Genomic DNA, 13786 nt, shown 5'->3' with positions numbered 1-13786 from the left:
GTTTGGGAAAAGGCCTGATGTATATATTGAATAGTGTTGGCGACAACCTGGAGCCTTGTGACACTCCACAGGTGCTGATAATGAGGAATGATTGAGCATTCCCATTCGCTACTCTAGAAGTGCTGGGGCCCGGGAAAGATTTACTGCACTGGAGCAGCCTTCTCTGAGCAACATGCGATACCCTTAAGCCTATTCATCAGAAGCTTTTGGTCAACCATATCAAAGGCCCCCGAGAGGTCCAGTAACATTAACAATGCAGCATGGCCTCTCTTCACAATAATGGGGATATTAGACTTAAGATCCAATAGGGCTGTCTCTGTACCATGTTTGGATCTAAATCCAGATTATCGGATACCCAAGATGTTGTTAATTTCTATAAATTCCCAGAGCTGTAGATATGCAGCCTGGTCAACAATTTTGAGAAGGTATGAGGCATTTGTGATGGGTCAGTAGTTTTAGGCCAAGGAGGGGTCCAAGATACTTTTTCTTTAGCAGTGAGGTGATCCAAGCTTCCTTAAGAGATGAAGGAACTACACCATCTCTAGAGGAAGCATTCACAAACCTTGTGATCCAAGGTACAAGCATGGCAAGGGACCCTTTGAAGATGTCTGGGCAGGTATATCCAATGCAGGAAGTTCAAGGCAGGTCCCAGCCTTGACCTGACTCTGTGGTCTCCGCCACGGCCAGGAAACGCTCTGCAAATCCTTTGTCCTCATCCATGGTACCCCCGGACCAGGAGGGGAAGAAGCTGGACACTATGGGGAACAGGATTATCTATACGGCTGTCGGCACCATTAAGGCCACTAATGCATTTGCACTTTTGTCACGCTACGACCGGGAGCGCTGCTACAAATTGGGCCCTACCTGATGACAAGAAGGCAGAAGCTCTTGAGCTGTTCCAGGAGGGAGAAGTGACATTGAACCACGCTATCAGTGGCAGTGGATATCGCGGACACCGTATTCCGTTCGATGGGCAACAGAGTGTCTCTTCGTCGACAGGGATGGCTCAAAGTCACCAACTTCAGGCCAGACATTCAGTCGAAGGTGTTAGACATGCCATTTGACAGAGAAATCCTGTTTGGCAAAACGGTTGACGAGTCTCTTCTAATCATCAAGATTGAAACAGAGACGGCCTGTTGGCTGTGCACCCTGCAGCAACGTTGATCGTTGTCCTTTCGTTCCTCAAGGGGAAAATCTGGCAAGGGCTACACCACCCATTATCGGCAGCCTTCCCGCTCTATGACACAGGAGGCATATAGAGGTCACTTGCAGGCATATTGCTGCAGAGGACAGTGCCGGCGCTGCCCGCTGGGCAGGGCCCAGGCACCTAAACAGGCCTGAACTGGCCGTGGAGTCGGGCCTCCACTCGTGCACCCCGCTGGGAGGCCAGCAGCGAGGTACATCAGCGCGCAGAAGAAATCACCACTGATGTCGGCCGCCCTGTTCTGCGCCCCCACCTCCATTCTATTCATCTTGCTACCTCGGCGTGGGCAGGAGCCCAGCATCCCACCTCGTGTTCCGGCACCAGGGCAGCCACTGCGCTCGTGCTGCAATCGGCACCCTGCCTGGATCCCCCATCGCCCCCCTCAATATCGCCCAACACTGCAATCTACTGCAGCCCCTCGGCCGACGTGACCCGAACCCCTCAAGCATAACCGCTCGTGAAATCGGCTGTTCGCTTTTGCCGTTCTTCTGCCTGCCTCTAAGATGGCCGCCGCCGCCTAAGTGTCGTCTGTTGCCAGGAGACGGCCACAATTTCTTCTGCACAGCATCCTCTGTCGAGGCGGAAGCCGGCCCTCACTGGAGAAGGCCTGACGGGGAAAAGGCCCTGTTCCTCGCCTGTTCGCGCAGTGGTTGCGCTCCAGAGACGTCTATTGTTCCACATTGGTAAGATCAACTCGTACTTATCCAACCTTACGACTTATCAGAGGCCGCTAGATTGAACTTCATCCGTGATCAGGACATTGTATCAGCATGCTATACGCGACGCCAGCGCATGTCCCCACTCTAGTTAGCCTGATACACCCCCCAAGACGGTCAATGAACAGAATGCTTCTCACCTATGCTGGTCTCCTACCATTATATCTTAGCACTGTAATCATGTGTCTCCAGATGTGACGTGCCATACCCCGCTCCCTGTATTGTCTGGCAATTAACCTGTGCACTGCTGCCAATGCTGATTTTAGTCATCCCTGTGATTGTGCCACTACCCTATGACTGTGAAAGTGTCTGCAACCCACCCATACAAAGCAATTTTAGCTCACCTTGTGCAAAGTCATTCTAGCCTACCTGTGAAAGCAATTTTAGCTCACCCTGTGAAAAGTAATTCTTCACCCGGCCTAGACCCATCGCCGCCACTCTCAGCAACCAGCCTTAATAGCCACACTATGTACGCTAGCATCTCTCTGCTGCTACCTGCCCTTCTGCTCTTACACCTAACATCAGTAATTATGGACCAAATCAAAGACGGACCCTGCGCTACTATCTCGAGAAACATTATGCTTCGCTCCAGATTATCCCCCCTCCACGAACCCAAACTGCCCAATACGCATCTAAACCGCCGTATCAACCCTAAAAATACATCTATGAAACTGCCACAAGCATCTCCACAAACCTCTGCTACTTTTAAATCGAATGATCCCACTCCAACAACGTTGAACACCAAATGCCTACCTAAAATCACGACAATAGGATGAGCCCTAATCAACGCCAGATCCATCGTGGCACATGCCACTGAAGTAGCTGATATCCTAACAGCAGATTATCTTGATCTACTAGCGGTCACAGAAACTTGGTTACACAATGCAGCAGGCCCAGCATTTTCACTGGCCATCCCTAATGAGTACCATCTACTAAGAATGGATAGACCTAACGCTAGAGGAGGTGGTTTAGCCATTATTGCTAAATCCAATATGGAACTTACTCACAACGTTACCACTACTAAAATCATGTGAATTACTAGCCGCTAAACTGCCCATATCCCCATTCCGCACCCTGACTATCTATCTAATTTGAAGAGGATATCTCCAGCTTGATAGCTAGCAATACCAAAGAATCTTTGCAGATAATGATCCTTGGTGACCTCAACCTAGGTCTTAACGACCCAGATGACAGACAAGCAAAAGCTATAGCCACCATGCTCAATGAACATGGACTCTCCCAAAAAGTCTTCATCCCTGCCCATGACAAAGGCAGGACCCTTGACTGGGTTAGCTACCTCAAATTTCCCAACCAAAATCTCGAAAATTACACCCCAAACCTGGGCCGACCACTTCCTAATTGAATTTAGCCTAACACTCAACAAAGAAGTAAACACAGAAAAAATAATGGCACCCCCTCTTCCCACCAGATCAAGAAAAAACATCACAACTAATAACATTCTACCCTGTCTCCTCCCAGTGATTAATGCCCTACTAAGAAATTCTAACCCAGACATGCTGGTTGACCACTATAATGAAACTATGACCAAGATCCTAGACTCCATCGCCCCACTTAAGAACCTTAAGAGTAAACAAAAAGCTCACCTGAACACTTGGTTCATCCCTCACCCAAAAGAACTCAGACGGGAAAAAAGAAAGTTAGAAACTATATGGCAACATACCCCCACGGATGAAAACAAATTAAAGTTCAAACTCGCTGCCACTAAATACAAAAATGAAATCATCCAAACCAAAAAAAGAGATCTACAACGAAAGGATCTCCAAAGCATCCTCCAACACCAAGGAACTTTAAACGATTCTACGTGAACTAGAATCCCCTGTACCCCCACCGGATAATCTACCTAAAGATAAACAATGGTGCGCCAACATTCGAAACACCTTAGCAAATAAAATAAAAACATTGCAATCCAAAATTGCACTAAAAAGAGCCTCACTCCCCATCACGGAAACCCCTACTGTACCCCCCCCAACACCCCCCCCGCCCCCCCCAGCAACAAACCTGACTTAGCACCATTCAAATTTTCCAAAATCTCGATTCAGGAAACCGAAAAAATGATTGCTTCACTGAAATCTTCAAATTGTAAAGGTGACAGCTGTCCTGTCCTGCCCAAATAATCAAGGATGCAGCTAGAGATTTAGCTCCCTGTATTAACAAACTCATTAACGCCTCCTTTACATCAAGCTCTGTCCCTAGTAGCTTAAAAGAATCCTGGGTCCTACCCCTTCTTAAGAAACAAACCTTAGACCCATCCATTGCAACAAATTACAGACCTATTACCACTGTCCCTTTTCTCCTAAAGATAATTGACAGAGTGGCCTATTTACAAATTCAAAAATACCTTGAAACGAACCAACTATTAGGCTCTCGCCAATCTGGGTTCAGACCCCAACATGGCACAGAGACAGCCCTAATAGATCTCAAAGCACAAATTGACAAACTCAGTGATAAAGGAAACACAGCTATGCTACTCCTACTTGACCTGTCGGCGGCCTTTGACCTGGTGGACCATGCAGTTTTATGCAAACATCTAGCATCGGCAGCCCACTTCTCAAGTGAAGCTATAGCCTGGGTCCAATCATTTCTTGATAACAGAAGCATGAGAATCTTCTCCATGGCAGCCCCTGCTGACCCAATCATAACATGTGGAGTCCCCCAAGGCTCATGTGTCTCGCCCACCATGTATATCATCTTCAGTAAGCCTTTATTTGATAAATTGGACAGGCTGGGTATCACCTACACAAATTATGCAGATGATACCCAGATCCTTATCCCCCTTGCAGGCAATTTCACATCGGATGTTAGGGAGAATTCTCTGTTTAGGCTGAATTTCCTAACCTAGTGAGTCCCCCAGCAGCTTTGCTGGATTTTTGGGGTTTATTTTTTTTTCCTCCTGCCAAGAGTGATACTCTTTTACCCTCACTCTTGGGCATGATTTGAGTGTGTTTCTTTGAATCTAGATTTGTTTAATGGGCTATGGGGTCTTTTACCCCATAGGGCTTCATGTGTTTTTGTGATGTGTGTTACACAGCACCCTCAGTGCAGTAACACAGGGGTGTCATAGTGACTCCCCAGTATAGACTCCATACCCTGGGATTGACTGTCTCCCAGGGTCTGTAAAGTCACCATTGACTTTACTAGTCTTGAATTCTGAACAGAACCAGTACAAACCATCATATTGTGGACGTACTGGCTGGGGCAATTCCATTGCCCCGGGGTCTGTTAGTCGAGGGGGCACGTCTCCGTCCCCCCTGGTCGAGTTTTGGCAGGTGGCAGTAGATACTACTTTTTATATTCAACCGCGAATATTTCTCTATGGGATTTTCCGATTGTTCGAGGCTACTATCTTTATTTATTTAATTACGATAGCCTCAAACATACCGCTGGTTTATTTAATTAAATATTCTCCGGTTGGTATTTTTTGCCAAAACTCGGTTCTAAAATGGCATTTGTGTTCTCTTCTGTGACTCCAACCCAAGTCGAGCCCTTTGTTCCACTTTTTGGCGGGCTTCTCCACAGAAGCCCTCCAAAGTGGTGCCACTCTGTCTGGTGTACTTAGGAGGGGTGGAGGGGGAATTAGGCACCCTGGACTGAGTTGCCTAGGCAACTCAAGTCGCACTCCGTCCTGATTGGCCCAAGTGGTGAGCCGGCCAGCTCACCACTTAGCATGTTTGAGTGACAGCTAGGCTGAGTGAATGGGGGTTTTCTGCATAAAAGCAGGGCTTTGGGGACTGGAACTTCAGAAGTCGCCACAGGACCTAAGAATCCGACGAGGGAGAAGCTGAGCCGACCTGCCACGACGACACCACCGGTGGAGCCCTGCTGGACCGTCTCACCACTTTTCCCAACGACAGAGGAGATCTCCCACCGGAGAGTCTTCTTCCTTTGACTGGTGGGGATAACCAGTTTCATCGTCTTTTCGCCTTCCCAAAGTATCTCGTGGCCGCCTTGCCTGTGCCAAGCACCCCGGCAACCGGGATACCACGTTTTACTACGACCGCGAACTAAAGGGTATTACCTTTAACCGGAAAACTCCGCGGCTGGTTTCTTCCCTGGTAGTGCAACGACCTTTATCTTTCCTCCAAGTCGAGATCTTCTCTTCCCCTGGACGACGACGAGACTTGCACCCACTGCCAGGAACAACTGCCACCGCTGGAGGATCCTTCCCACTTAAGGTACTGTGTCCCGCCTGGCTTCCCTTGCCACCGACTGTACGGGGTAGATTTAGCCCCCGGCTTTCGAACCTGGGTTAGCCTGGGACACCCTGACTAAACTTTTCTGAGCCCCTCTAAACTCTTTTCGAAATCTCTGCAAGACTTTCTAAGCCTGGGGTAACTGTGTGATCTTGGGCGCATTTGTGCTTTGCTCTCTCTGAGTGGGCCCGGCCTATGGACTTTGGCTCACAAGTGACTTTTGCTCTTCTGCTTTGCTAATAGTGTTCCTAAATCATAGAGTGGTGTACCTTTCCATATTCTGTCTTTTTCCTCCCTTTTTCACAAACTTATTGGAGTGCCATCTATAGTTAAGCGCTCACCTCTGTATGAAAATAAGTGGTGTTTTACTAAGAGTATTCTGATAAGGAATAAGGGTTGTATGTATTATAATAGTAACTGTGTTTAGAGTGTTTTACAACAAGAGTGCTGGAGTGTTTCAAACAGTGTGTTTTTAAATAAATAATTATATACTTTGATACCAAAGCTCTGGTCGGTGTTTGTTTGTATTATTGTGTCTGAGTGCCTATTGTGTATACTTTGCATACTGCCTAACTCTTCTTGAGGGAAGTCTGACTGCTCAGCCACAGCTACCAGGTAAATCTGGGTGGTACAGACTGCTACCAAGTGGGTTTACTGCTAACACCTGTAGTCCTAAATCTTTTGCAGTGTTCCCTAAGGGAATTGCACAGGTTTCTGCCTAACATCGGATACAGTCTTAGTGAATGAAATCTACATCCTCATTCAGGCATGGATGGCATCCCACGGCCTCTGCCTGAATGACGATAAATCAGAGATCCTAATCCTTTGCTCAACTAACAATTTAAAAAAAACAAAATGATAATTACAATACCTTCAATATCGACAGCAACACAATAACAGTCGCCAAAGAAGTGAAGACTTTAGGCTTCTACCTGGATTCCACTCTCTCCCTAAAAAAAACAAGTAAACTCCTTGGCCTCATCCACTGCCTATACTGGCAAACTCATCAAAGCATGTAGACCATTCCTCTCACCAGCTAGCTGCATCATTCTAGCCCATGCCCTCATCCTGTCCGAGATGGACTATTGCAATGCACTCTATGCAGGAGCCAATAAATATATCACAAACTACAAACTTTGCAAAACAATGCGCTTAGAACGGCCTTAAACCTCCCCTCCAGAGAGCATATCTCCAACGCCAGACAAAATCACAATTGGCTAAAAATGAACTATCGGATCCTCCTTAAAATGGTCACTCTAACCTACAAATGCCTAAACAATGCAGCACCACCACACCTGAAGGAAAGAATAATCAGAAAACCCTATACACGCCCAATGAGGACAGTTAATTCCTACTGCCTCCAAATTCCCAGATTCCGCTTACAAAAAACAGGTGGAAACGGCTTCCCAGTAAAAGCAGCTCAGCAATGGAATGCTCTACCAGTCGAGCTAAGAGGAGACCAATCCTATAATAGCTTCAGGCGCAATACCCGCAACTGGCCATGTCACAATGACCAATAAACTATTAGCCACACACGCTCGTTCTCTCATGTCTTCTTAGTCAGCAATCGTGCACTAACAACCTCTACTTTTGCACATGTACATACCAATAACTATGCATAGTGTAATTATTATTTAATTAATTGCATTCCCTACTGCAATGACCTATTCATATGTATATATCTGCATCTATGTAACTAACTTTATATGCACCTGTACATTCTGACGTATGCAAATGTAACTAAGCTATAAGTAATCTTGTTATGCTGTGTGCCCAGCTACCTATGGGTTCAGGGCGCCCTATAAATAATAAATAAACAAACTGACAGATGGGTGCTGAACGCTCTCGGACAGGTTCGCCTTGGAGTTCCAACACGTGTCCTTGTAATCCCCCTGTAGCCGACAAGAACAGCAAGTGGCGGAGCTGTTACAGGAAGTCCAAGCCATGTTAAAAAAGAGAGTGATCGAACTGTTCCTCAGCACCTCCAGGGCTCTGTGGTGTACTCCAGTCACTTTCTGGTCTGAAAGAAGACAGGGGGTGGAGGCCGATTCTGGACCTGAGAGGCCTCGACAAGTACCTGAAGTCCCAGAAGATCAGGATCGTCAAGTTGCAGCGCAAGCTCGGCCAACTGGAGCCTCTGGACCTGGAGGATGCCTACGTCCATACCTTTATCCATTGCAAGCACTGCAAGTTCCTGAGGTTTGTGGTCCAGGGGCAGCACTATCGGTTCAAGGCACTTCCGTTCGGCCTGAAATCGGCCCCAAGGGTCTTCACAAAGTGTTTGGCTCCGGTGGTGGCTCATTTTCTGCTTGAGGGCATCCACATCTACCCTTACCTGGACGATTAACTAGTTCATTCCCGCTCCCATGCTCTGGCGAGCCAGCACTCTGCGAGGACCATGCATCTGCTGACGGATCTGGGATTCTCCATCAATTATACAAAAGGCTGCTTGGAGCCGTCACAGAACACTGTTCCTGGGGGCACGTGTTACGCTCACCTGGCTCCCACAGGGGCGTCGGTCGGACCCGGACAGCTGCGGTCTCCACCCATGTGATGCGTAGTGCAGCGATGACTGACTGGATCTGCCCTCCTAATCTTGTCTGCTTAACCCGTAGAAATATTCTCCTGTAAGTGGAGAGATGGATTTAGCCACTTGTGGATTCAAGTGATGGCACCCCCACAGTCCTCGCCAACTAATCACCTCCAAAATGCCCTCACAGCAATCTCGCCTTATATTCTTGAAAGATGAGCTCTACATCCTGCGTGGATTTGCAGGGGCGCGTTGATTCCAGTTACTTCACTGGTTTGAAGGCTCGGGAGAGTTCCGGAAAGTATTGACTCTGAGGTTCCTGGTGAGGACCAGTAAGTATTAAGTTCATAGAGTTCAATATGTCCGATGTTCACTCTTGTTCCACCCTTCCTTTCTTGTCTTGCAGCTGGCTCGTGAAATCTTGTGGCAGCTGGTGGCTCTCAGGTAAGAGTCTGTATTACCCGGCGCTGTCCGGTAAATGTTGCACGTGGAAAGCGTGTTGTTTTCTCTTTACAGATGAGGCACATGAAAATATGGAGAGTCACAAAAGGATGCCTCCGGTGGTAAATCAGGTAAGTCTATGGTGGTAAGAATTATATTTGTTCGTTCCCTCGGCTCACTTTGTGGTTTTCTTTTGTCTCCTAGGTGCCGAAGTTCGGCGAAGAAATGATGGAGGCAGCGCCGACCCGAAGGATGCTGTGAAGACTGGTGAGTATGGCGCGGCGCTGAAGCTGGAGGTGCGGCGCGAGCAGAAATGATGTTCTTTACAGGTCCGGAGACAAGATGGATCCAGAATCAGGTGTGGAATAGAAGTAAGTTCTTTTTCTAACCTTGTCCCTTTCTTTCCTCTTTGTTTTAGGAGCTCCGGCTTCGAGGTGGGCGTGGCAGAAGACTGGATGCAGGCTGCAGGCACGGTGAGCGTTGCGCTGCTGGATGCAGAATAACGCGAGGCGTGTGTTGCTGGTCGGGCGTGGTTTAAATAGCCTCAAAAGTAGTCCCAGGTAAGAAGTCCCTAGAACCACACCCGAGTAAAAAAAATAGTCCCTGTAGAAAAATAGTCCCTTTCAGGCTTCATGTTGGATTGGAGTCATTTGCAGCATGGTCTGCCTGAGGTAAGTAATGACTATGAGCCTGGCGCCTTAGGCGCCAGGACTGATTTCTACTATGAGCCAGATAGCCCCTAGCCGGGGCTGCTGAGGTTTTACTAAATGTCTAGATGCCTGCTCCCGGGGCTGATGGGCTTGGTCCTGATGCCTGGGGGTAGGCATCATGACGGCACGATTCAACACAGTGACTTGCCTTCTGCCTCCATCGGAAGAGAGAATGGTAGCCATCCTAGGGAAGGTGTAGCGCCTGTCCTCGGTGCAGTCTTCTACTGTGCGAGCCATCAATTCACTGTTTGGCATGATGGTATCCTGCATAAGCCTCGTCCTCCTTTTTAGACTACAGATGAGGCCTCTCCAGGAGTTTCTGGATGCAAGATGGCTGCCTGTCTCGGGATCGTGGACGGACAAGATCAACCTCAACGAGGAGTTCCGATGAGCACTACAGTGGCATGGCCTACACTCTCATCTCACGCTAGTAGCCCCATTCCAAGTCCCTTCTTACCAGGAGACAGTCACCACAGATGCTTCTCTGGAGGGTTGGTTAGCTCATACCGGAAAGAGCTCCTGGCCGTATTCTGGGCCCTCAAGTCTTTCCTGCCATCGATGAGGGGCAAGGTGGTGAGGATCTTCACGGAAAACATCACCACCATGTTCTACATTAGGAAACCGGGCAAGATGCGCTCTCCAGCTCTCTCCAGGTAGGCCCATGATCTGTGGCACTGGGCCATCTAATAGGACTTTCTCGTCCCCTTCCACCTGGCGGGTACCAAGAACACCATCATATAGCATTAGGAACTCGTACTGGGGATGAACACTGGCTGTGAGATGACGATGAGCATCCCAGCGTTGCAGTAAGGGTCAGCATTGGTAATGGACTTCTGTTGGGCTTGCAGATCCAAAGCTTATGCCCAGCTGCCTCTGGGGAGGGGTGTGCGCACTCTTGACCTTCCACAACCCTGCATTGGTCGTGCCCCAGGTGGACCTGCTACCTTTGAGTGAACTTCCTACATCTTTCAGAGGAAAAAAGAAACAAAACAGAAGGTGAAAGATGAGCAAAGGCAAGTGGGAAGAAAGAATAGAGGCAACAATTGCATGTGAGCCGAATCATCCGAGTTTAGATGCGAGCCCACAGCACTTAAGACTTTTCAATAAGGCATCAGTCTTCTTCACATCCCTACTACTTCCTGAGGTACAAGCCACTGCAAACGTAAAATGGCTGGCGCTACGAGGTGCTACAGTTGGCAAACGCAACCGAGAAAGGACTTAATGCAGTGCAGGAGAGCTCCATGCCTTGTGGCCCTTCAGAATAGATAAGTTCTTCACCTACTGACTACAGTGGAGGGTGGGGGGGGTCTGACATAAAATAACATAAAATGTACAGCAATACCCGCCAATGATGCTAATGGAACACTCATGGAAGCTATCGAGGAGATACATAGGCTACATGAGAAAATGATAAAAAACACACAATACAAAGTTGGATAGTTAGCTGAACACACTCTTTGCATGGGTACCCAAGTGGCTAGCAGCTATGTTCAAAATAACTGTCCCTGTGCTCGTTGTGATGCTCATTGCCTTCTGTGTCAGACAGTGGATCGTCGAGCCGTGCATTTATCACAGGGGAAAAGTATGGTACATAATGTCTGCTAATAAAGGTTGCATGTGGGGGACAGAGTGCATGTGGTTTTTGCTGCACCTCCACCAAACACTACGATTGGTTCTTAACACTGCTAACCCTATTGCAGCCTGCATGCCGATAACACTCAGGCAATAGTACTGTCAATCTAGCCTTCATTACAGCCTCGATTCTATATGCTCTGACCTATGTGTAAAACTGTAAATACTCTGATCTATCTGTAAAATGTGTAAAATACTGATCCTTGTGTAATCTGTGTAAATTGTGAATAATGCCTAAGTAAACTTGTAACTGTAATGCGCCCAGATACCCTTGGGTATATAGTAGGGGTGTAACGGTATTAGTTTTATGACAGTACGATAACCTCCTTGCCAAATGATGGTATATCACGGTTATCGCGGTATAGCAGGTGGAGTTAACTAATCTTAACAAATATTTTCTAAAAGATCATAAATTGTCAGATTTATCATCACAAACAAAACCCGGCACCCAGGGCCAGAATTGGGCTTTTCAACATACTTTCCACTGAAATGCCACCCCTTGCTTCCACCAAACACACGTGTGAAGAGGAGGAGGAGGAGGAGGAGAGGAGGGGGAGCCCTGCTGCGACTGGCAAAGCAAACTGAATAGCTTTTCTTATGTGGTCTTTTAGGCTTTTAGTTCCCCCACTGGCTACTGGTGAAGATGAACATGTGCCATCTTGATAACCTGCATGCCACAGATCAATGGAGGCTGATGGTAGTATACGCTTGTGCGCATACACACACACACACGCACACACACACTCTTTACTTTACAGCCTTTAGTTTACTTGCAGGCCAAAAGGTGTCCAGTAATCACGGACATGTTACCCTTTGGTATGGCAGCAGGGAATACCCACAGAGCTGAGTGAATTTCGCAGTGTGACTTATTATATGTAAATTCAATGATGGAACCAGGGAAATCCCCCATTGTCACATGTTTAGCAAACATTATCCATTATAAATATATAAACCCCAAAGCCGCCATCCCACATTTCCTTCTTGGCACTGTATTTATTCTTCCTATTACTAACATATTGATTTTATGTCAGGCATGTGTGGTTTATGGAATGGCATTAAAAACTGCTCCAACTGAAACTACTCGGCAGACGGCACATCCAGCAGTGCAAGACCAAGGCTGCGCAGCACTTGCTTACTGCAGCCTTTAAAAATCAGATTGAAAAGCACACTTAACGGTATACCGGTATAAACAATGTGATGGTTATTATTGTTCGATTAAGTGGTTCATGGTATCTTTAACAGTATACCGTTATACCATTATACCATTACATCCCTAGTATATAAGTAAAATAAACAAACAAACAAAGCAGACTTGCTCAGCAGGGCACTATGCTCTTGCCACAAGTGGGAGCTTTGCCAGGACCAGGTGGATCTTCTATTCCACGAATCGGGTCATCCCCAGATCGACCTTTACGTGACTGCGACAAATTCCAAGTGCCAGAAGTTTATCTGCAGGTTCCCACAGCCGAGGAGAAAGGGGGATGCGTTCTCGTGGTATGGACTTTTTCTATACGCTTTTGTTCCGTTCCTACTATTACGAGTGATCAACACACTCAGACAGTGTCACTGTAGGATGATACTTGTCGCTGTGGCGTGGGTGCAACAAATCTGGTATCCAGACCTGCTACGGCTGTCGGCGGTACCTTCCATCAAGCTGCCACTACTTCCAGACATTATGTCCTGAAAGGGAGGAGTGATTCTGCATGGGTTCACACACGAACCCTCCCTTCTTCTCCTCTGTGGCTCTTTTTGGTTCATACTGCCACTTTACATGCTTACCATATCTGAAGATGGCCACCAGGGCTGGAGCTTAGGGAGAGGACTGTCATTGGATGTGGGCAGTATGACCCAGAGTACAGTGATTGGTGTTCTGGAGAAATACAGTTTTCAAGCGAAACTAAACTTTTTTCTTTTGCCGAGGATTTCCAGCCTGACGACAGGGAATATTCATGAGCATGTGAATCCATGCCATACCCAAGCTGGAGAACAATAGTTGCAGGAAAGTAACAACCTTCCCTTTAGGTGCTGCGGGAGAAGTCGTCCGTAGGTGGCAGCAAACAGTTTAGGTGCATACAGTTGTTGCATGCTGTGAGAGCCCAGTTTCCGATCTTGATTTAAATCCCACAGTGCTCCCCATTGGAGGCAAACATACTCCCTGGGTGAATCGAGACGAAAGTCATGTCAACGTTATATCAAGTAATATCTTCATACGGAGCTCAGGAACTGTCCCACCTAAAGCATAGGTTGGAAAGGGATGTAGGCTCCATGGAGTTTGAGGAATGGGTGGAAGCCTTGATGTTCCCTCTGGTCTGCCTTATCCAGTATAAGATTTTGCATAGGGT

General features: G+C 47.4%; 1 protein-coding gene across 3 annotated transcripts in view; it reads left to right on the top strand.

Annotated features, from left to right (window-relative positions):
• The window catches only part of PSME4 (proteasome activator subunit 4), a 3386216-nt gene that overhangs the window by 2226628 nt on the left and 1145802 nt on the right, over positions 1–13786 (top strand). The gene's annotated exons all lie outside the window — the stretch shown is intronic.

The sequence above is a fragment of the Ambystoma mexicanum genome, chromosome 4q (genome assembly GCF_040938575.1).
Source record: "Ambystoma mexicanum isolate Mex_15411 chromosome 4q, UKY_AmexF1_1, whole genome shotgun sequence".
NCBI lineage: Eukaryota > Metazoa > Chordata > Amphibia > Caudata > Ambystomatidae > Ambystoma > Ambystoma mexicanum.
This window is presented reverse-complemented; position numbering and strand designations above follow the sequence as displayed.